Source organism: Bos indicus x Bos taurus, chromosome 4, assembly GCF_003369695.1.
Source record: "Bos indicus x Bos taurus breed Angus x Brahman F1 hybrid chromosome 4, Bos_hybrid_MaternalHap_v2.0, whole genome shotgun sequence".
NCBI classification, from domain to species: Eukaryota; Metazoa; Chordata; class Mammalia; order Artiodactyla; family Bovidae; genus Bos; species Bos indicus x Bos taurus.
Genome location: NC_040079.1, coordinates 119053508 through 119078510, shown reverse-complemented (window position 1 = coordinate 119078510; position 25003 = coordinate 119053508). Strand labels below are relative to the sequence as shown.

At 40.0% G+C, this 25003-nt stretch overlaps 1 non-coding gene across 1 annotated transcript; it reads right to left on the bottom strand.

The window, feature by feature from the left end:
* Positions 1-24688: 24688 nt before the first annotated feature.
* LOC113891960 lies at positions 24689-24795 on the bottom strand. Its single transcript, XR_003510934.1, has one exon. It is a non-coding gene; the product is annotated as a U6 spliceosomal RNA (small nuclear RNA).
* Between the last annotated feature and the right edge of the window lie 208 nt (positions 24796-25003).

Genomic DNA, 25003 nt, shown 5'->3' with positions numbered 1-25003 from the left:
GTGACACACTGGAAAAGACTCTGATGCTGGGAGGGATTGGGGGCAGGTGGAGAAGGAGACAGCAGAGAATGAGATGTCTGGATGGCATCACCGTCTTGATGGACTTGAATTTGAGTGAACTCCGGGAGTTGGTGATGGACAGGGAGGCCTGGCATGCTGCAATTCATGGTGTTGCAAAGAGTCGGACACGACTTAGTGACTGAACTGAACTGCATTATTTATGTAATTAGAAATAAGTTACTAAGTGTTTTTAACTACTCTCTTAATTCAATGTTTTAAAGTTTTTAGTTAATATGAAGTAAAATTTAATTCCTAACTTTTTTATGCAGGGTCAAATGATCTTATTTATTTGTATACTTACTTACTCAATATATTCCTAGATTATAGATGTTTTCATCATGGAATGATTTATCTGTCATCTCCTATCATGCCTATTGTTACTTCTTTAATATATCATTTAGTGGTAATATTTTTTGGTCCCTCAAATTTAATCAATTTGGGGTAATATTAATTATAAAATACTCTTGGTTTTAATGAGACAACAATTGCTTTCCGAATTAAAATTAAAAAGAACATGAAAACAAAGATTTTCTTATGAGAGCATTATTTTACTCATATTTTGTTCATGACTGGCCTTCCTGGATTCTCAGCTAACCAACAGCTCAGACATATAACGCCTCCAAACATGGACAGAGTGTGGCCCAAGTACACATTTTATGACACTTTCAATCTTCTCTACCAACAAGCTGTTCTTTGATTGGCAGTTTATCAGGACTGATAATTAGTTCAGTATCCATGGGATCAGAAAACACGTCTCAAACAAGGATATGAAACAGTCAAATTAAATTAGCATCTTAATATTGTTGAACCACCTCCCATTTTAAATACTAAAGAGAAACTGTTGATTAAACACTCTACTTGATACAATCACTTATTTATTCAAATGTTCATTGAATATTTACAATATATGAGTTGCAGTGCTAAAGCTAAATCAATTTTTATTACTTTCAAACTATTTTGGCAATATTGTATACTAGAACCAATCAGGATATTTTTATTTTGAGGATAATTTTAACCTGCCAGTATGGAAGAACACTTTGACATAAGCTTGCATCTACCCTAAAGAAGTACGCTACTTATATTGTTCCACTGACAAACCACTGAATTATTCTTTACACTTCTTTAGCTCTTCTTCTTGGGAAGTTCCATCTATATTTAGATAAATATAATCATAATATACCATCTGCAAAAGGGGAAATTAGCATTTTTGTAAGACAGATAAATGAGCAGGTTATAGTTAGAATAATAAAAATGTTACAACTGTGCATATTGAACAATAAATATCTTCCCCATTTCCCTCAAAGGGGTAAACCTCAACAGTTGTAAAATGTAAGGTGGTGAATATTTTCACTATCTTTATTTCATTAAATAACCATATTTCTTCTTGGTTATTTTAAAACTGCTTCCTCATTGTGTAGTCCAATTAAAAACTTCAAACTTGAAAATATGAGTGATCACAGTTAGGTAATATCTAGAGGGAGACTGAGTCACCGATGGGTGAAATCACAAATTTTATTGATTGGAAATGGTTAAAATTTTAATTTTTAAGGAAGAAGCAGCCTAATTCTTTTTTCTGGCTTCTAGACACATTGGCCAAAGTGTAATTCCTTGTATATATCCTTGACTTAGTCCTGAAAAGCAGGATGATTTCAGACAGAGTGTGTTTTTATCACAAGGATTTTCCAAAAACGGAATGAGATCTGTTGCCAGGGAACACATTGTGGCTCAGAAAATATTTGTTGGTGTTAAAGAAAAAATGTTCATTGAATAAACATGTTCAGTGTTTGGTGAGTTGGATTTCACTGCCACTAAATGTTTCTAACCCCACCACAGAGCCACTGAGGAGACGACCCACAAACTGCAGAACAATTATACCAAAGAAATTCTCACACTGTTAAGAAAGTTCTAGGACCCACAACAGATTTCCCAACCTGGGGATCTGGCAAAGGGACTGAGAACCCCCAGAGAATTTGACTTTGGAGGTCAGTGGGATTTTGGTTACAGAATTTACACAGGACTGGAAAACAGACTCTTGGAGGACACAAACAAAATCTTGTGCACACTAGGACCCAGGAGAACAGAGCGGTGACCCCATAAGAGACTGACCCAGATTTGCCTGTGAGTGTCCAGGAATCTCTGGCGGAGACATGAGTTGGTGGGGGCCTGCTGCAGAGTTGGGGCACTGAGGGCAGTAGTGTGTCCATGGAACATTTTGAAGTAGATTTCCATTATCTTCATTACCTGCACCATAGTTTGGTCTCAGGTGAAACAACAGGAAGGGAACACAGCCTGACCATCAAGGGAAATTGGATTAAGGATTTACTGAGCATTGCCCCGCCCATCAGAACAAGACCCAGTTTCCCTCACAGTCAGTCTCTCCCATCAGAAAGCTTCCATAAGCCTTTTATCCTTATCCTTCAGAAAACCACAATAAGAGAAAAGTAATCCAACTGATCTCATGGACCACAGCCTTGTCTAACTCAATGAAACTATGAGCCATGCCATGTAGGACCACTCAAGATGGATGGGTCAGAGTGGAGAGTTCTGACAAAATACGGTCCACTGGAGAAGAGAATGGCAAGCCACTTCAGTATTCGTACCTTGAGAACCCCATGAACAGTATAAAAAGGCAAAAAGATATGACACTGAAAGATGAAGTCCACAGGTCAGTAGGTGCCCAATATGCTACTGAAGAACAGTGGACAAATAACTCCAGAAATAATGAAGAGACAGAACCAAAGTGAAAACAATGCCCAGGTGTGAATGTGACTGGTGATGGAAGTAAAGTCCGATGCTCAAGAGCAATATTGCATAGGAACCTGGAAAGCTAGGACTATTAATCAAGGAAAATTAGAAGTGGTAAAGCAGGGGATGGCAAGAGTGAACACTGACATTTTTAGAATCAGTGAACTAAAAAGGACTGGAATGGGGTAATTTAATTCAGATGATCATTTTATCTGCTACTATGGGCAAGAATCCCTTAGAAGAAATGGAATAGCCCTCATAGTCAACAAAAGAGTCTGATTCAGTGCTTGGGTGCAAACTCAAAAAATTACATAATGATCTTTGTTGGTTTCCAAGGCAAACCATTCAATATCATAGTTATCTAAGTCTATGCCCCAACTATAATTCCAGTCCCCTATAATGAAAAGGACATCTTTTTGGGGTGTTAGTACTAAAAGGTCTTGTAGGTCTTCATAGAACCGTTCAAGTTCAGCTTCTTCAGCGTTACTGGTTGGGGCATAGACTTGGATTACTGTGATATTGAACGGTTTGCCTTGGGAAAAAAAGATGTCCTTTTCATTATAGGGGGCTGGAATGTAAAAGTAGGAAGTCAAGAAACACCTGGAGTAACAGGCAAGTTTGGCCTTGGAATACGGAATGAAGCAGGGCAAAGACTAATAGAGTTTTGCCAAGAAAATGCACTGGTCATAACAAACACCCTCTTCCAACAACACAAGAGAAGACTCTACACATGGACATCACCAGATGGCCAACACCGAAATCAGATTGATTATATTCTTTGCAGCCAAAGATGGAGAAGCTCTATACAGTCAGCAAAAACAAGACCAGGAGCTGACTGTGGCTCAGACCATGAACTCCTTATTGACAAATTCAGACTTAAATTGAAGAAAGTAGGGAAAACCACTAGACCATTCAGGTATGACCTAAATCAAATCCCTTATGATTATACAGTGGAAGTGAGAAATAGATTTAAGGGCCTGGATCTGATAGATAGAGTGCCTGATGAGCTATGGAATGAGGTTCGTGACGTTGTACAGGAGAGAGAGATCAAGACCATCCCCATGGAAAAGAAATGCAAAAAAGCAAAATGGCTGTCTGGGGAGGCCTTACAAATAGCTGTGAAAAGAAAAGAAGCGAAAAGCAAAGGAGAAAAGGAAAGATATAAACATCTGAATGCAGAGTTCCAAAGAATAGCAAGAAGAGATAAGAAAGCCTTCTTCAGCAATCAATGCAAAGAAATACAGGAAAATAACAGAATGGGAAAGACTAGAGATCTCGTCAAGAAAATCAGAGATACCAAAGGAACATTTCATGCAAAGATGGGCTCGATAAAGGACAAAAGTGGTATGGACCTAACAGAAGCAGAAGATATTTAAGAAGAGATGGCAAGAATACACAGAAGAACTGTACAAAAAAGATCTTCATGACCCAGATAATCACGATGGTGTGATCACTGACCTAGAGCCAGACATCCTGGAATGTGAAGTCAAGTGGGCCTTAGAAAGCATCACTACGAACAAAGCTAGTGGAGGTGATGGAATTCCAGTTGAGTTATTCCAAATCCTGAAAGATGATGCTGTGCAAGTGCTACACTCAATATGCCAGCAAATTTGGAAAACTCAGCAGTGGCCACAGGACAGGAAAATGTCAGTTTTCATTCCAATCCCAAAGAAAGGCAATGCCAAAGAATGCTCAAACTACCACACAATTGCACTCATCTCACACGCTAGCAAAGTAATGCTGAAAATTCTCCAAGCCAGGCTTCAGCAGTATGTGAACTGTGAACTTCCTGATGTTCAAGCTGGTTTTAGAAAAGGCAGAGGAACCAGAGATCAAATTGCCAACATCCACTGGATCATGGAAAAACCAAGAGAGTTCCATAAAAACATCTATTTCTGCTTTATTGACTATGCCAAAGCCTTTAACTGTGTGCATCACAATAAACTGTGGAAAATTCTGAAAGAGATGGGAATGCAAGACCACCTGATATGCCTCTTGAGAACTTTGTATGCAGGTCAGGAGGCAACAATTAGAACTGGACATGGAACAGCAGACTGATTCCATATAGGAAAAGGAGTACGTCAAGGCTGTATATCATCACCCTGCTTATTTAACTTCTATGCAGAGTACATCATGAGAAACACTGGACTGGAAGAAACACAAGCTGGAATCAAGATTGCCGGGAGAAATATCAATAACCTCAGATATGCAGATGACACCACCCTTATGGCAGAAAGTGAAGAGGAACTAAAAAGCCTCTTGATGAAGGTGAAAGTGGAGAGTGAAAAAGTTGGCTTAAAGCTCAACATTCAGAAAACGAAGATCATGGCATCCGGTCCCATCACTTCATGGGAAATAGATAGGGAAACAGTGGAAACAGTGTCAGACTTTATTTATCTGGGCTCCAAGGTCACTGCAGATGGTGACTACAGCCATGAAATTAAAAGACGCTTATTCCTTGGAAGGAAAGTTATGACCAACCTAGATAGCATATTCAAAAGCAGATACATTACTTTGCCAACAAAGGTTCGTCTAGTCAAGGCTATGTTTTTTCCTGTGGTCATGTATGGATGGGAAAGTTGGACTGTGAAGAAGGCTGAGTGCCGAAGAATTGATTCTTTTGAACTGTGGTGTTGGAGAAGACTCTTGAGAGTCAGTTGGACTGCAGCGAGATCCAACCAGTTCATTCTAAAGGAGATCAGTCCTGGGATTTCTTTAGAAGGAATAATGTTAAAACTGAAACTCCAGTACTTTGGTCACCTCATGTGAAGTGTTGACTCATTGGAAAAGACTCTGATGCAGGGAGGGATTGGGGGCAGGAGGAGAAGGGGACGACAGAGGATGAGATGGCTGGATGGCATCACTGACTCGATGGATGTGAGTCTGAGTGAACTCCGGGAGTTGGTGATGGACAGGGAGGCCTGGTGTGCTGCGATTCATGGGGTCGCAAAGAGTCGGACACGACTGAGCAACTGATCTGATCTGATGCCCCAACTAGTAATGCTTATGAAGCTAAAGTTGAATGGTTCTATGAAGAGCTACAAGACCTTCCAGAACATCCCAAAAGAATGTCTTTTTCATCATAGGGGACTGAAATGCAAAAGTAGGAAGTCAAGAGATACCTGGAATAACAGACAAATTTTGCCTTGGGAACAAAATGAAGCAGGGCAAAGGCTAACAGAGTTTTTCCAAGATAATGCACTGGTCATAGCAAACACCCTCTTCCAACAACATGAAAGAAGACTCTATACATGGTATGGTCAATACCAAAATCAGACTGATTATATTCTTTTCTGCCAAAGATGGAAAAGCTCTATGCAGTCAGCAAAAACAAAACTAGGAACTGACTGTGGCTCACATCATGAACTCCTTATTGCCAAATTCAGACTTATATTGAAGAAAGTAGGAAACCACCAGACCATTCAGATATGACCTAAATCAAATTCCTTACAATTATACATAGGAAGTGACAAATACATTCAAGGTATTAGATCTGATAAACAGAGTACCTAAAGAACTATGGACAAAGGTTCATGACATTGTACAGGGGGCAGTGATCAACACCATATTCAAGAAAAAGAAATGCAAAAAGGCAAAATGGTCGCCTGAGGAAGCCTTACAAATAGCTGAGAAAAGAAGAGACATGAAAGGCAAAGGAGAAAAAGAAAGATATAGCCACATCAATTCAGAATTCTAAAGAATAGCAAGGAGAGATAAGAAAGTCTTCTTCGGTGATCAGTGAATGCAAAGAAATAGAGGAAACCAATAGAATGGTAAAGACTAGAGATCTCTTCAAGAAACTTAGAGATACCAGGGGAACATTTCATGCAAAGATGGGCACAGTAAAGGACAGAAATGGTATGGACCTAACAGAAGCAGAAGTTATCAAGAAGAGGTGGCATGAATACACAGAAGAACTGTACAAAAAAGATCTTCATGACCCAGATAATCACGATGGTGTGATCACTCACCTAGAGCCAGACATCCTGGATTGAGAAGTCAAGTGGGCCTTAGGAAGCATCACAATGAACAAAGCTAGTGGAGGTGACAGAATTGCAGTTGAGCTCTTTCAAATCCTAAAAGATGATGCTGTGAAACTGCTGCACTCAATAGGCCAGCAAATTTGGAAAAGTCAACAGTGGCCACAGGATTGGAAAAGGTCAGTTTTAATTCTAATTCCAATGAAGGGCAATGCCAAAGAATGTCAAACTACTGAACAATTGCACTCATCTCACACACTAGCAAAGGAATGCTCAAAATTGTCCAAGCCAGGCTTCAACAGTATGTGAACCATAAACATCCAGATGTTCAAGGTAGATTTAGAAAAGGCAGAAGAACCAGAGATCAAATTGCCAACTCCATTGGATCATAGAACAAGCAAGAGAATTCCAGGAAAAAAAAAAAAATCTACTTCTGCTTTATTGATTACACCAAAGCCTTTGACTGTGGGGATCACAACAAACTTTGGAAACTTCTTCAAGAGATGGGAACACCAGACCACCTTACCTGCCTTCTGAGAAATCTATATGCAGCTCAAGAAGCAACAGTTAGAATCAGGCATGGAACAACAGATTGGTTCGGAATTGGGAAAGGACGTCAAGGCTGTATATTGTCACCGTGCTTATTTAACATATGCAGGGCACCTCATACGAAATGCTGGGCTGGATAAAGCACAGGTTGGAATCAAGATTTCAGGGAGAAATATCAATTACCTCAGATATGCAGATGATGTTATGGCAGAAAGCGAAGAGAAACTGAAGAGCCTCGAAAGAGGAGAGTGGAAAAGCTGGCTTAAAACTCAACATTCAGAAAATTAAGGTCATGATATCTGGTTCCATCACTTCGTGAAAAATAGACTGGGAAGCATTGGAAGCAGTGAAAGACTTTCTTTTATTGGGCTCCAAAATCGCTGCAGATGGTAACTGCAGCCATGAAATTAAAAGACGCTTGCTCCTTGGAGGAAAGTATATGACAAACCTAGACAGCATATTAAAAGACATGGGCATTACTTTGCCAACAAAGGTCTGTCTAGTCAGAGCTATGGTTTTTCTAGTAATTATGTATGGATGTTAGAGTTGGACTATAAAGAAAGCTGAAAGCCAAATAATTGATGCTTTTAAACTGTGGTGTTGGAGTAGACTCTTGAGAGTCCCTGGACAGCAAGGAAATCCACCCAGTCCATCCTAGATGAAATCAGTCCTGAATATTTATTGGAAGGACTGATGCTGAAGGTGAAAATATGTTGGCCACCTGATGCAAAGAACTGACTCATTGGAAAAGACCTTGATGTGGGGAAATATTGAAGGTGAGAGGAGAAGGGGATGACAGAGCGTGAAATGGTTGATGGCATCGCCAATTTGATGGACATGAGTTTGAGCAAGATCCAGGAGTTGGTGATGGACAGGGAAGCCTGGTGTCCTGCAGTCCATGGGGTCACAAAGATTTGGACACAACTGAGGGACTAAACTGAAGTGAACTGAAGGGTCTCTATTATTCTGTAAAGCAAAGGATGTTGAAATGCTCTTAAGGAACAATGTGGGAACTGGAGATTGGTGTACATGCCTGCCTCAACTGATATCTGAAAAACAAATCAAAATGAACAGCAATGACAACAACAAAAAATTCCTTTTTTCTCCAAGGAGAACAAAGGTCAAGAGAAATAATCCTGGATTAGTCAAAAGTTTCTTTTCTGCCTCATCCACAGATACTGAGCGTTTGTCCACATCCACTCACAGGTGAACCTGGGGTTCCTTTCAGAACTGAAGCATCTGGGGCCAGAGTGAGAGAAGTGTGAGACACTGGTGGAAGATGTTGGTGTGATGTTCATAGTTGCAGACCAGGGGCTTTGCAGGGAAGCACAGAGGTAGAGGTGCCTGGCACTCCCAGGCCTGTAGTCAATGCCCTCACAGTTGGTAATGGGGGGACAACTGGCACTCATTAAAGAATTGCTGGCTAGGCAAAAACAGAAAAGAAAACTGGATTCTGAGAATGTGTAGAGGGGGGATACCACAGTGTGCTCTCAAAGTGAGAGATGGGGCTGGGCTGATTTGTAACAACAGGTATTAGGAATGGGTCTTTATTCTCCAAACAAAAATACAAGCAAAAATACTCTGCCTATGTAGGTGACTGACATTTCTAGAGGTTGTCTACAGTATCCTTTTTTCATGGTAATAACACAGAACTTTGGGATGGGCACTGGGCGTGCACCACTAACTCAGAGTCGGTTGGGATACAAGTGTCCACTTTTGTCTATCTGGCCTTTCAGATAGCTTTGGAACCCAGGCATGACAGAGGTCCCTCTCTTTATACATCATAGCAGGTCCCACTCACAGAATTACAGTCCCCAGTTGAAATATTCTCTGCATGGTGCTGTGAGGAGAGTTGCTACCAGGATCCAGCAGCAAAGAGCTGTGATTCCTATACATTTGTGGACATAGAACCACCTGGAGAGCTTACTGTGTCTGTTTCCTGGTCTTCATCTCAAGATTCTAGTTCAGTGGATGAGGCTGAGGTCCTAGAATTATTTGCATTTCTAAAGAAGCTATGAACCTGCACTCTCATGCCCTGATTCCCATAATTGCATGCAGGGCTTTAAACACAGGGTAGTGTGTGGAGTAGGGTCTGAGACTTTCCCAGATGCCCAGGTGAATTGATGCTGATGAATGGGGATCACAGACCACAGTTAGCCAGCAGTTAGTATGGAAGGGAATTGTACACCTCTGACAGGGCAGTGCCCCTGAGGTATGCCTGGGGTACAGAGGAATAGAAGTAACAGGACTTTTCAGTACTGAGATTCTCACTCCCTTGAGGCCAAAGCCAGGTTATCTGAGGAAGGAGGTGTATAAATGCAGGGCACCTCCTGTGTGCTGCCCTGTTCTTGAGGACATGCTGAGACTCCCCCATATTTAGCACATAGAACAGAACAATACAGAAATTTGATAGGACTGAAAAGAGAGGTGCTGGTTACAACCATGCGAGTCATGTATGAGGAATGAGCAGTGAGTCGGAGTAGGGCTGTATGCCAGCTCCCCGGTCTGAGGGGCCAAGTCTGGTATGGCTCACAAAGAACCACATATCAATGGAAAGAACAGAATTTTCTTGGTGGATAAATATCTACACTGAAGAAATGACTCCTGAGTGGGGAAGGTGAGACCTCTATCCGCAGAGGGAGGCCGAACTTAATGTTGCACCAGGGGAGTGCTCAGCAGATAGCTTGGTTCTGACGGGTGTGAGGAGGCCTCTACCCTTGGGAACTGTCCTGGGAAGCTTTGGAAATGTCTTAGAAATTGTGTGTGGCCTTCTACTCACCCACTACTCAGAATGTGTCCATATGTCCCCATATGGATAGGAAATAAAAAATAACAGTAAGAGCCATGGCTCCTCTGTAACCATCTCTCTTCATATACCACACATGCTGGCCTTTTGTAAAAAGAATTAGGAGTTTGGGATGAACATAAACACACTACTATGTGTAAAATAAATAACCAATAATGGACCTGGTCTATAGCACAGGGAACAACACAATATTTTGTAATAATTTATAAGGAAAAAGAATCTAAAAAAGAATAGATACATGTATATGTATAACTGAATCATTTTGTTATACACCTGACACCAACACAACATTGTAAATCAACTGTACTTCAATTTTAAAAGTAAAAATTAAAAAAAAAAAAGAACTCTCCTGGTGCCCACTATCCTGTTGCTTAGGACCTGGAGCTGAGAGTGTGGGCTGGGGGTCTGTCCAGTGCTGAGGGTCAGCTCACAGACATGCATCCAGGAGCCTGGCCGCAGCTGTATCCTCCACAGCAGCAGTGTTCTCCCTCCATCATATCTGCCACCTTCTATTTTGCAATTCCCCCTCATTCCTAGAGGCAATTTCCCCTCCCATTCATATTAAGATTATAAATATAAAATAAATCAATTATAAAATAATTATTTTGTTTACATTGTTATCTGAGAACAAAAGCTGACAGCATCAATTTCCTAAAGGAGCGTTATTAACAGTCTCCACTGTAACTTGAGTTGGAAATGACAAGATAAAACTATTCTTTCACAGAGGTAAGTAATTGAAATTACAGACAACTGGAGGCTCTAAATGAAGCAACACTTATTAAAGAAGAGGTAATTGAATCCAGGACTCTCAAGGATGCTTATCGAATATGTTAGAACCTCATTAATTCAGTTCCTTTATATAAATAAATAAATAAAAACCTACAGGACTTTTAATTATTAATGTGTTAAAATATTATTTTTCCCCAAATTAGTCATGATTGAGAGGAAATCTACTTAGAGTAAAATCTGTATAAAATATTAAAACTTAAACATTTACCAGAAGACTCTTAACTTGTAGGAATAGAAATTAAATTTATATATTTAAAGTGCTTGATACTCATTATATGCCATATATAAGGTCTTATCAACAAGGCCTATGTTTTCGTAAGATATCTCATTGTAGTCACTATATACTTCCCACATTTTATTCTAGTAATGCATTTTATAAAATATATACTTGAGTTTTTACAGATGAGTTTCTGTCTTTTTGCCTAAAACTGAACTTCTTTCATCCAGGCGGCTTCTCCCCCTGAATTTCCTGTCTCCACTCATGGCCTTTCCAGTCTTTCAGTTACTTAAAGTGAAAGTCACTCAGTCATATATGACATTTTGTAACCCCATGGACTATACAGTCCATGGAATTCTCCACGCCAGAACACTGGAATAGGTAGCCTTTCCCTTCTCCAGGGGATCTTCCCTACCTAGGCATCAAACCAGGGTCTCCTGAATTACAGGTGGATTCTTTACCAATTGAGTTATCAGGGAAGCCCTTCAGTTACTTAAGGCAGAAACAAATTTTTCACTGAACCCTTCCTTTCACTCTCAAAATAATTCAATCCCTAAGTTCAATAAATTCTTCCAACTTACTGCAAATCCTGCCTGAATCTGTGCCCTCATCATGTCTAATTGTAGTTGTCCCAAGATCCCTCTGATGTGTCTCTGCTTGTAGTTTCTGAGTTTTCGCTGTCGTCTCTACACACATACTGAATTTACTCACTCAGTGGTTTATGTGTGGAAAGGACATAACATCCTTGCAGACATCCCAGGAAGGTCACCCTCTTCCTCCAGTGGTATAAACCACCCTCTTCTGTGTGCAAAAGCCTCCTTTACCATTAGCTCTTATTGTCAGGATTACCTTTGTGCCCTGGTGTCTTGTCCCGTATTTTTGTCCTGTGGATTCTCTGCCTTTCCTAACTTTTCCTGGCACCACAATCCTTTGCATGTGCTTTTCATTTCTAATGATGTTCTTCTACTTGTAAACTCTTTGTCATCTTTCAGAAAACAAGTCAGCATAACCTCCTCTTAGAAGTTCTTATTTCTCACCCTGGGTAGAGCCAGCAGAGCCTGTCTCTTAGAGCAAGTTTACATCACATATTTGCTTGTCTAAATCGCCTAAATCCCTATTTCTCATTTAGTCCTATTTGTCATAATACAGCTTCATGCTTCATGTTTAGTTGCTCAGTTGTGTCTGACTTTTGGTGACTCCATGGACTGTAGCCTGCTAGGCTTCCCTGTCCATGGGATTCTCCAAGTAAGAATACTGGAGTAGGTTGTCATTCCCTTCTCCAGGGATCTTCCTTACCCAGGGATTGAATTAAGATCTCCTGAATTACAGGCAGATTCTTTACAGTCTGAGACACCACCATGTACAGCAGAAGATCCACAAATACCAACTGGCTCGCCAAGTGGTTAATTATGTGAATAAATGGAGAAGGAAGTGAACATAGGTAATCCTGCTCTTTTATCACACTGTGATGATGTTGCTCACCATTACTACTATTCTCTAAGAAGGATGCAGAGAACTGGAGAACATATAAGGATGAAAAAGAGACTTGAAATCTTGCAATTAAACAAAAGCTGAAGAGGGATGCTGAAACTGGCCCAAGAAAGTAAGCAGAGGATGTAAATGTTTGACAAGGGTGTCAACTGGAAAAAAAAAAAAAAAGTAGATATTATATGTAGCTTCATGAATTAGAAGAGAACTAATGGGCTAAACACACAGAAAGAGGTATGTTACTCATTCACTTCTGTATGTACTTTACTTGGAAATAGTCTTAGCCACTGAGTGGAGAATTTAGAAAATGACCTTACATATGTAATATACATTATATATATATATATAATGCCGGTAGCGCATATATGATAGCTAAAGAAAAAATGTCAATAAAAATGAAACTCATTAAATCATGGAAGACTGACAAAGAGGACTGCAAAGACAAAAGTTGATCATGGCCATCTAGATCAGATCAGATCAGATCAGATCAGTCGCTCAGTCATGTCCGACTCTTTGCGACCCCATGAATCGCAGCACAGCAGGCCTCCCTGTCCATCACCAACTCCCGGAGTTCACTCAGACTCACGTCCATCGAGTCAGTGATGCCATCCAACCATCTCATCCTCTGTCGTCCCCTTCTCCTCTTGCCCCCAATCCCTCCCAGCATCAGTCTTTTCCAATGAGTCAACTTTTCGCATGAGGTGGCCAAAGTACTGGAGTTTCAGCTTTAGCATCATTCCTTCCAAAGAAATCCCAGGGCTGATCTCCTTCAGAATGGACTGGTTGGATCTCCTTGCAGTCCAAGGGACTCTCAAGAGTCTTCTCCAACACCACAGTTCAAAAGCATCAATTCTTCGGCGCTCAGCCTTCTTCACAGTCCAACTCTCACATCCATACATGACCACAGGAAAAACCATAGCCTTGACTAGACGAACCTTTGTTGGCAAAGTAATATCTCTGCTTTTGAATATGCTATCTAGGTTGGTCATAACTTTCCTTCCAAGGAGTAAGCGTCTTTTAAATTCATGGCTGCAGTGACCATCTGTAGTGATTTTGGAGCCCAGAACAGTAAAAACCCTGTACTTTTTCCCAGAAGGATGAACTACCCTCTGAGGTTAAATCCTCAGCCAGCCTTGCAGTAGGAGTTATGTTTAGAGAGGTGTACAGAACTATCAGGGCCTGATAATACAACTTCAGTCACATAATTTAGCACTCTGTTTTGAGGCTGCTTATGAAACAATCTCATAAAAATTTACTTTTATTTTTTAGAGTGGAAGCTGAAACTCCAGTATTTTGGCCATCTGATGCGAAGAGCTGACATATTGGAAAAGACCCTGATGCTGGGAAAGATTGAGGGTAGGAGAAGAAGGGGACAACAGAGGATGAGATGGTTGGATGGCATCACTGATTCAATGGGCATGGGCTTGGGTGGACTCCGAGAGTTGGTGATGGACAGGGAGGTCTGGCGTGCTGCAGTTCATGGGGTCACAAAGAGTCGGACACGACTGAGCGACTGAACTGAACTGAACTGATACTAGTTAAACTGACACAAATGTCTACTTGGCCTAACAATTCAAATTTGAATTTTACATTGCAGATTGGTTTTGACAATCTGTCTAGGATGCTGATAAAATTCATTTTCTGAGTAAGAAAAGAGAAGAGGAACATTTGTTGAAATGATATGTACAGAATTCAGTGGGGAAAAGGGGGAAAAAAAAAAGGCTCTTAATTTTTCTCAGAGAATCAGGTCAAGCTCCAGAGGGTAGGTGTTATCAGAATTTAGACTTGAGAAATATACAAGAGTTCATTCATGCAAAAATAGAAGCAGGTCATTTCAATCAAACAAAATGGATAATTTTTGTGTGGGTTAAAGAGGCAAGTAGCATGAAGTCAGAAAATGCAAACAGTTCAAAAGGGTTGAGATGGAAAATGTGTGTGGAAGCCCAGGAAAGAAGGAAATAAAGCATTATAGGTGGGCAGGGGTCAATGCATCAGGCACTTTGATGTAAGATATTTTAGATGTTTCCAGTAAACATTGGAGAAATATTGAAGAATCCTGGGTAGGTGAGTGACATTTTCAAAGTTTTAAATGGCGAGAAGGCAACAATAAGATGATGAATCAAGAGAGGCCTGAACAGACATTAGGAAAACTATTCTAATAGACCAGCCAAGAGATAAGCCACAAGACATACTAAAGACAAAGAAATGGCAGATTTGCAAGATGTTGTATACATTGAATTGGTAATTTAGGGACTGATAAAATAGGAAGGTGGGCTTCCCTGGTGACTCAGAATGTAAATAATCTGTCTAGGTTTGATCCCTGGGTCAGAAAGATCCCCTGGAGACGGGAATGGCAACCCATCCTGGTATTCTTGTCTGGGGAATCCCATGAACAGAGGAGCCTGGTGGGCTATAGTTCATGGGGTCTCAAAGAATAGAAAACTGAGCAACTAAACACACACACACACACACACACACACACATAATTGGAGGCTAAGAGATGATTCTTTTATTTCTAAAAAATATATATATATTTTTAATGAATCTTCCTAGATAATCTTAGCCTACATTGTTAGTTTCTTATTTTGAAAATCTAGTTACTTGTTTTTATTTTTCTTTCTTTCTTTTAAAAAAAAAAATTAAACTAATTTTGGCTATTTTGTTTGTATTGTTTCATTTATCCTGTACCCTTGCTCTCTGCTAGGGAATCACCACATTCCAAGCAGGGCTTGGATGTTCCATGTGGTGCTAGAAGAAGAAATGTGGTTTACTTCTCAGAACAAGCCACAGCCTTCATATAACATGAGCAAGAAGTTAATACTTGTGCTAAGGACTGGAATTTGGGGATTGTATGTTACTGAAGCAAAAATTGACTTATTCAGGGACTATATGGCCCTTAGGAGCACAGGTATGTTTTCTGCTCCTAGACATCTTTTTTTTTTTTTTTTTTTGTGGCATCTTAAAGGGCATAGTTAGTTTGGAAGGTAGATGATTTTTAAGAGTGTCCTCTTTGGAATGCGAACCAAAGATCTTGCACTTCTTTTCTTTTTCTAGAAGACTAATTTTGAATAACTATCTGTTAGTATAATTACTTTTCCTATTGAATTTCCCTTTGAATTTCCATCTAATTACTTTAGAATTTTTTTCCTTATATTCTATATCATTATGTCCTCTTCTTAGGGATCTGGATGTTTCTGATTCACTATAATTTTGAGAGCATACTTTTGAGTATAAAACAATGCAAGATATTAGTAGTAATGCCATGATGATAAATTATCAGTGCTGTAGGCCATGTACATTATGGGAACAACACAACCACAATCTCTCCCTTCTTCCTTCATTATGCAATATGGGCTTTGGTGGTGGTAAAAACATTGAAGACCATATTTTAATGTTTTCAAACTAGAAGAAAAAAATTGTCATAAAACTCTGTTAAGTGTCAAATTAGACTGGTCCCTTCTGCTATGATGTGATCTCTAAGGCTTAACTTGGATCCCCTAAAGAAGGAAATGTAGCTTTAATAATAAGAGAACACTGAATGAGTGAAAGTTGCTCAGTTGGATTCAACTCTTTGTGACCCTGTGGACTGTAGCCCACAGGGTCTTCTGTCCATGGAATTCTCCAGGCAAGAACACTGGAGTCGGTTGCCATTCCCTTCTCCAGGCGATCTTCCTGGCCCAGAGATTGAATCCAAGTCTTATCTGAGCTATCAGGGAAGCCGAGTATGCTAGACCCATAAAAATATCGCTTACACACTTCCTGAAGTAAGATTATATTTATTTCAATAAAAATACTAGTTTTATCCCTACTAGTAATAGTTGCTATTTTTTTAACATACCAGGCACTGTGGATTTACATACATTGATTCACTCAAGCTTCACAACCTTCTAATAATAAGCATGATCATTTTGATTTTATAGACAAAGAAACTGAAGTTGAAAGAGATTAAGCAATAAGTGTATTAGTTCTACAACCAGGCTTTGAACCTAGATATGTCCCTGCTCTTACACACAATTGCATCCAACTCAGGCTTCAAGGTATAGAACAGTTTGCATAATAATTCTAGAAAATATTATAGCATGATCTACCCTTATTACATCACTTAATTTTTATACCTAATCTTTTTTCCTCCTTGAGCTAACATCTGGGTCATTAAAAAAAAAAAAGAAAGAAAGAAAGAAAATTCATAGCTTAAGGTGTGCATCTCCTGTGGTGACAGATACCAGCAGCACATGTAGACTGAAAGTCACTGCTTCACTGGATTTCCAGATTCATTATGTGTGGACTTATTTATGTGGTATTACACTTTCCCAATGAGTTTTTTCCTGTAACTGAGAACATTGTGTGCATGAGAATGAAATCATTCTCATTATTTAATTTGTAAGGCATTTCTTTATTAAAAGAAGACAGTTAATATAACCACTGAAGCCCAAATTTCATTGATTAAAGAGACAACAATGTCACAGGACAGAATATGGAGCCAGTGTCAATTTCATGACCACAAGAAAGAGTGCGTATTCAGCTATTGAAATGCATACATACAAACATATACACATAAATAAAATATACGCATATATAAACATATACACATAAATAACAACTGAAATTCACTTTTCATTTTACATGCTTTTATCCCACATGTGAAATAACAAGCATGGAATCTATTTTAAATAACTTTAATATACAATATTTAAATTTTAATTTGTGCATTAAATGCTTAAAAAATCTAGAAATATTACCTTAATCATTGTCCATCAGTTTTTAAAAGTTATTATTCATTTATTTATTGGTTTCACTGGGTCTTAGTTATGGCATACAAGATTTTGATCTTCACTGTGGTGTACAATGTCTTTTAGTTGAGGAATGTGGGACTAAAAAAAATTATATTTATGTACTTATTTTTGGCTGCACTGGGTCTTCGTGGCTACATGCAGTCTTTTTCTAATTGCTGGAACAGAGGCTACACTCTTGCCACTGTGCACGGGGTTTCTCATTGCAGTGTTTTCTCTTGTCACGGAGCACAGGCCATAGGCTCATAGGTTTCAGTAGTTGTGGAGCAACTACTGCTCCACAGCGTGTGGGATCTTCCCGAACCAGAGATTGAACCTGTGTCCCCTGCATTAGCAGGTGGATTCTTAACCACTGGACTACCAGGGAAGTCCTCATTGTCCATCTTATAATTACTACAGGTTTTGTAATTCCTAAGATGTCACGATTGTTAATAGAAGGAAGTCAAACTACGTATTAGGTCAAATTTTAAGCTCCTTATCTTCTGTGTATTTGTATCAGGATTCCTTTTATATATACAGAAAATTTATGAGGACAGAGACTTTTAGTGTAGCCAGAGGATGTGGAGCTAGGCTGCACAAGAAATGAAAAATTTTTTTTTGTTTGTTTTATTTTTGCATTGCTAAATTTTGAAATCTTCTAGTCTCTCATTCTGTTGAACAGCATATGTGTAAACAATTTCTCAAGTTTTATGTAATAATATGGCTACTATGTTTAATTCCCAAAACTATAAAATTTAGGAAAAACCCAGATGCCTTCTATTTGGGGGAAGGGCAATTTGGTTAACATCTCTCTCCTTTCATGCATTCATGAGTTCCTACAGATTTTGAATAGCCTAACTTACAACTGTTCTAAAAGACAAGTTCAGCAACATTCCCCTGAAACTGAAGGCTTGCTGTATTTTCTGCACTATTGAATTCTCAAAACTATTCCATTCCATAAAAATACAAAGCAAATTTTAAAAGTCTATGCCTACTTTCCTTTCAAGCTACTACTTCTTTGTTATTCTCTTTGAGCTTGTTTTCCTGCAAAGTTGAGATAAGAGGGAGATAAGACTTCGAATGAAATGGAGTAAAAAAGAAAAAAGGAAGGGAGAAGAGACTGAGGAAGGAGAGGAAGAGGAACAAGAGAAGAAAGGAAATCTATAGAAAAAAAGAAAGAAAGAAGTTTTGTAAGTACTCAGTTTTTAAGTTTTGCAAATCTAAATATTTTGTGTCTTGCTATTGACAGATTTTACAATGCCTGTTTGCCAAAGGAAGCATAGATCATGTGCACACAGCTTGTTTTTTTTTCTTGGCAACATGACATGACTGGGGGAAAAAAATGGTTTTCAATAAATATAAAATAAAAAGTCTGAGTTATTAGAAAACACTATGCCACTATTTAATTGGCAGTTTTCTCTTTCTGAATTATACATAAATTAATGTTACATCTTATTTTTAAAATAATTATATGCATTTAATTTTACTGGACCTTAATTTTAACAAGAGTAAGGTAGAGAGGGAAGAGATGGCAGAGGAGTAGGTGGATGTGGAGTACATCTCTTTCCATGGATACATCAAGAATACACCTTCAGATACAAAGGTGCATGCAGAACACCAGCTGAGGGTGAACAGGGGTACCTGACCAGCTGAAAAGAATGTATAGAACCACGCAAAACTCCATAGGACAAAGGAACTGGGCCAGGGGCAGGGGGGTGGGGAAGGGTGGGGGAGACAGGAGTGTTACTAGGAATGGATCTGCCCTCAGCGGGTGGGAGAACTGAAGCAGGGTCCAATCCCCACATCAGAGCAATTGTCTGAGTCAGAGGAGAAATATTTGAGGCTGAAAGTGAAACAGCTGATCTGTGGCAGCCTAAATGGAATGGATCAGACAGTCTTTGCCACAGCTATACAGACCCCAAACATGGATGCAGGTCGCCCGGAAAGCACAGCATCTGTGAGCTGGAGTTTAGGGATTGTGGGGCAATGCCAGGGTGAGGGCTGCTGTTGACTGCAAAGAGACGGATTGAGGGTATGTGAAGGAGGAGATTGTGGTGGGAAATGCCTGTGGAGGAAAGTCAGGCAGCCATGGAAGCAAGGTGATACTGATGAGTCACCTGTAGGGGGTGGAGCCATCACCATAGCCTCTCTCTCCCCACATGCCAACATCAGCAGTTGAACAATAGAGAGACTAGCCCATCAACTGCCTGATGCACTGAACTACAGAGTAGGATCCCACCTAGGGTGCTCTTTAAGTGCCTGATGCCCTATTTACACAGTAGGACCCCAGCCAGGGGGGATCCTCTATGTGCCTGACATGCTGAACAACAGAGAAGGACCTCAGTCAAGGGAGCCCTCTAATTAAGTGCCTGAATGGGTGAATGCCAGGGTCCAGCCCCGGCTGATCCCGGGTATTCGAAGGGGAGACGGCTTAGGCGACTATTTAAATATCCATCAAAGATATAAAGAGTAATAGAATGAGGATAGCTCAGTAGGAAAATTCAGTGGAGAAAAGAGGCTGAGTAGCTTGGTTTATGCGGGAGACCAATAAAACTTCAAGACAAGAAGCTTGCACCACTTACGTAGGCCGCAGGTGTCCTTCCGTTCTCCCGAAGGAGAGGAGACACTGAGGCCTCCCCGGTCGGATCTTAGAAGCCCAGGCATAATTAGTAAGCATGGCGAGTTCCGCACTCCAGATGGAGACTCAGCCAGAGTGAGAGAGAGAGACATGGGGAGACCAGTCTTTCGAGGAACTGATCCCAATTCTTTATTTTCCAGAGTCTGTTTTCATACACTGAGATGTTATACAAAAGTCACGTGGGGAAAGCAGTCCTGACTTTTATTAAAGTCAGGTGCTTCACACAAATGTATACAGAGGTCTTAGGGGTGTTACATCATCTTCTGGCCAGGGGGCCTGCTGACAATTTATGACCCTCTCCTTGTGACAGTGGTCAGTCAACCAGAGCACTTTTTTCTCCAAGGGTGATTATTCTTAAAACAGATGACACCTAAATAAAGTTACATTCCTATAGGGTGAGGGTGTAGTGGGTTTTAGTTAAGGAAAGAACTTACTTAGCCTAAGGTCTAACGTGATTAATATCAAAGGTTAATACTTATTTCTTCTATATATTCATTAATGTGTGTAAGGGCAGGGGATGTGGAGACTTAGCAACAAACATTGGCTCAACAAATGAAAAACCCTTCACCAATACAATTTCTAATCAGCCCATTATACTTATACTAATAGTTTTCTAACTTTTCTAAGGAACCTGTTTTTAGAAGGTTTAAAGCATCTCATGCCTCTCATGGTTGGGAGGCTGTGAGCAATCACATGTGGCCGGACAAGCCCATCAGGCAGGCTAGAGAACCTTCAGAGGAATTTGTAGGTTGAAACACTCCTATCACGCCCAGGAATTATTATTAACTGGAGCTCTAAGTTAACTCCTTCTCCGAAAGAGGTGGTGGGGGACAGCCCCCCGTAAAGTCAGAGGTGTAGGGGAGAGCACAAAGTAGTAAAGTAGGCAGGCTCTGGTTATGGGGGTAGATGCTTGAGGATTTTCAGGGGGACTCCTGAGGCTCGATCCCGCCTTTGAGGATGTTGAACCTCCTTCCTCATGACCTTTGCCACGGGCGGAGTACCTCACTCTGGCCCCCAACAGGTGAAGCTTCAGAGAAAGACTGGTGAAAAGGCCTTTTGATTGCCAGCTTCAAGAGGCTTGGAAGAAAAAAAAACTCTGATAGGGCCATAACTCATGCGGTGGAGGCAGTCCATGTTCCTGCACACTTGGTGCCACCAGGGTCCCTGCAAGCCAAGCAGCTGCACCACACTCACGCTCAACTCTCACTGAGATAGAGCTGCTACAGGCAAAAAAAAGAAAAAAGCCTTTTGTCTATGTGTGGAGGGTTGCTTCTGTTGTGTCCAACTATTTGCAGCTCTGTAGACTGTGGCCTGCCAGGCTTCTCTGTCAGGGGGGTTCTCCAGGCAAGAATACTGGAGCATATTGGCCAAGACTAGTTGCTATACCCTTCTAAGGCACCATATTTCCTGCTGCCCTAGCTGCCAACTCCCCTGATTACCTGGTGCTACCAGAACCTCTGTGACCCATGCAGCTGCACCACCTCTACACCAGGCCCTTTAGCAAACCCAAGTACTCTAGGCCAGACTCAGAAGCAAAGCCCAGTGAACAACCCACATGCACAGGTGGAAATAAAACCACAATTGAAACCCAGGGGCAGTGTGGGTAAGGAAAAAGACCCAAAACCTTTCCACAGGGTGTACAAGCTGCAGATTAGATCCACAAGATCAACTAGGCAGACTCTGTATCTATAGAATATATAAAAGAACACTGAGAGCTCCCACAAAAGAAAACGCACTAGTGCTGATAGCTGTGGACATTGGAGGCAAGAACACACAGGAGTAGGACCAGATTAGAATCTGAACTGCCCCCAAAGCAGGTCCAGAAATCAACACAGGGTTGGAGGTCATCCTAGGGAAGTGAGGTGGGCTGTGACTCTCAGCAAGGGAAAGGACTCTGACAGCAGTGACTCAAGAAAAGCATTTATTATTCTTATGTTTTGACTTGTTCTTTAGATTCTTTTGCATTCTTTTTTCCCTTTTTTGAACCTCCCCCCACCCCCGTGTTGTAGTTGTCAATTTTATTGGCACTATGAAATTTAATTAAGCTTTTGAGCTTTTTTTCCTCAGTCACACTCTTTATTGTTGTTATAAACCTCTGCCTCTATTTTGGTTTTGCAGTTATGTGTTTTCCATTTTCCTTTATTCCCCCCCCCCTTTTTCCCTTTTTAAAATTTTAACTTCTAAATTTTTAAGCCTATTGTTATTTTTTCTATATTTAATTATCTGTTTGCTTTTCCTACTCTTCTTCCCCCTTGCAGTTAATCTTTAATGTATATAAATCTTATTTAGCTACCTCTATTTAACTTTGCATATCTATTCTTTCTTTCCTCTCAACTTATTTGTTAGCTTTGTTTTCATTGCTTTATTCCCCAATTGACACCTTGTTTTAGTTTTATTTTCCAGTTTGTGCTTTAGTTAATTTTGTTCTTAACTGGTAGATACAATTTTTGGTTTCCTTTGTTCTCTGGGTCAGTCTATTGTATTTTATTTTTGTTGGATTGTTTCGATTTTGTTTATGGGTATATATGTATATGTGTACAATTCAGTCACATATTTTATTATTGTTATAAACCTCTGCCTCTCTGTTGGCCTTTTGCAGTTTTGTGGAGTTTTCCTTTTTTTCTCTCTCTGTTTTTCTTTCTTCTTTTTTTTTTCTCTCTTTTTTATAATTTTAGGTTTTTAAAATCTATTATTTTTTTCTATATTTGTTTGCCTTTGCCTCTGTTCTTTTCCCCTTGCAGCTAATTTTTAGAATATATACATCTTCTTCATCTACCTCTATTTAGCTTTTCATATCTATTCTTTTCTCTTCTCTTTATTTCCTTTCCTGTTAGTATATTTGTTAGTTTTGTTTTCATTGCTTTATTTCCCACTCGGCACCTTGCTTTAGTTTTGTTTTCCAGTTTGTGCTTTAATTAGTCTTGTTCTAACTGGTAAATATAATTTTTGATTTCCCAGGGCAATCTACTGTACTTTATTTTTGTTGGACTGTTTTGAGTTTGCTTATGGGTGTATATGTATATGTGTATATTCCATTATTTTAATTATTATTTGCCTGATTTTGTAACTGCCATTTGTCTGGGGTTCCTCTTTGGTTTCTCATTCTGGAGTATTTGTTTTAATCTCACTTAATGCCATAACAACTCACTTGTAGAATCTTTCTTCCTGACCAGAGATCAAGCCCTGAGCCTTTGGAGTGGGGGCACTGACTCCAAGATCATAAACTACCAGATAACTAACCCTAGGGAGTATCAAATAGTGAGAACTCACACAAAGGAAACCATTCGAATACAGGATCCAGCATCACCCAACCACCAGTAGCACCCTGTGCAGGATGCCTCAACTAAATAACAAACAAAAGAAAAATACAAACCCAATCATCAGCAGACAGGATTACTACCTCACTCAGCCTTGCCCATCAGGGGAAAAACATACAAACAAACAAGCAAACAAAACTCAGCACAAATCTCACCCTATACAAAGATAACACAAACCACTGGACCAACATTAGGGGGACAGAAACCAAAAGGAAGAAATAATTCAAAGAGGGAAGCTTATAGCAATACAATCTTACCTCAAGAAACAATAAAAATCTCAAATAAACAACCTAACTTTATACTTAAAACAACTAGAGAAAGAAGAACAAAGAAAAGTTAAAGTGAGTAGAAGGAATGAAATCATAATGATCAGAGCAGAAATAAATGAAATCGAGACAAAACAATTGCAAATATCAGTTCAGTTCAGTTCAGTTCAGTTGCTCAGTCTTGTCCAACTCTTTGTGACCCCATGAATCGCAGCACAGCAGGCCTCCCTGTCCATCAACAACCTGGAGTTTAATTAAATCCATGTCCATTGAGTCGGTGCTGCTATCCAGCCATCTTATCCTCTGTCGTCCCCTTTTCCTCCTGCCCCCAATCCTTCCTAGCATCACGGTCTTTTCCAATAAGACAACTCTTCTCATGAGGTAGCCAAAATATTGGAGTTTCAGCTTCAGCATCAGTCATTCCAATGAACACCCAGGATTGATCTCCTTTAGGATGGACTGGTTGGATTTCTTTGCAGTCCAAGGGATTCTCAAGAGTCTTCTCCAACATCACAGTTCAAAAGCACTGATTCTTCGGTGCTCAGCTTTCTTCACAGTCCAACTCTCACATCCATACATGACCACTGGAAAAACCATAGCCTTGACTAGACGAACCTTTGTTGGCAAAGTAATGCCTCTGCTTTTCAATATTCTATCTAGGTTGGTCATAACTTTCCTTCCAAAGAGTAAGCATCTTTTAATTTCATGGCTGCAGTCACCATCTGCAGTGACTTTGGAGTCCAAAAAATTAAAGTCTGACACTGTTTCCACTCTTTCCCCATCTATTTCCCATGAAGTGATGGGACCAGATGCCATGATCTTCGTTTTCTGAATTTTGACCTTTAAGCCAACTTTTTTACTCTCCTCTTTCACTTTCATCAAGAGGCTTTTTAGATCCTCTTCACTTTCTGCCATAAGGGTGGTGTCATCTGCATATCTCAGGTTATTGATATTTCTCCCAGCAATCTTTTTTTTTTAATTTTATTTTATTTTTAAACTTTACAATATTGTATTAGTTTTGCCAGATATCGAAATGAATCCACCACAGGTATACCCGCGTTCCCAAAAATATGGAACGCTTCACGAATTTGCGTGTCATCCTTGCGCAGGAGCCATGCTAATCTTCTCTGTATCGTTCCAATTTTAGTGTATGTGCTGCCGAAGCGAGCACATCTCCCGGCAATCTTGATTCCAGCTTGTACTTCTTCCAGCCCAGCATTTCTCATGATGTACTCTGCATAGAAGTTAAATAAGCAGGGTGACAATATACAGCCTTGAGGTACTCCTTTTCCTATTTGGAACAAGTCTGTTGTTCCATGTCCAGTTCTAACTGTTGCTTCCTGATCTGCATATAGGTTTCTCAAGAGGCAGGTCAGCTG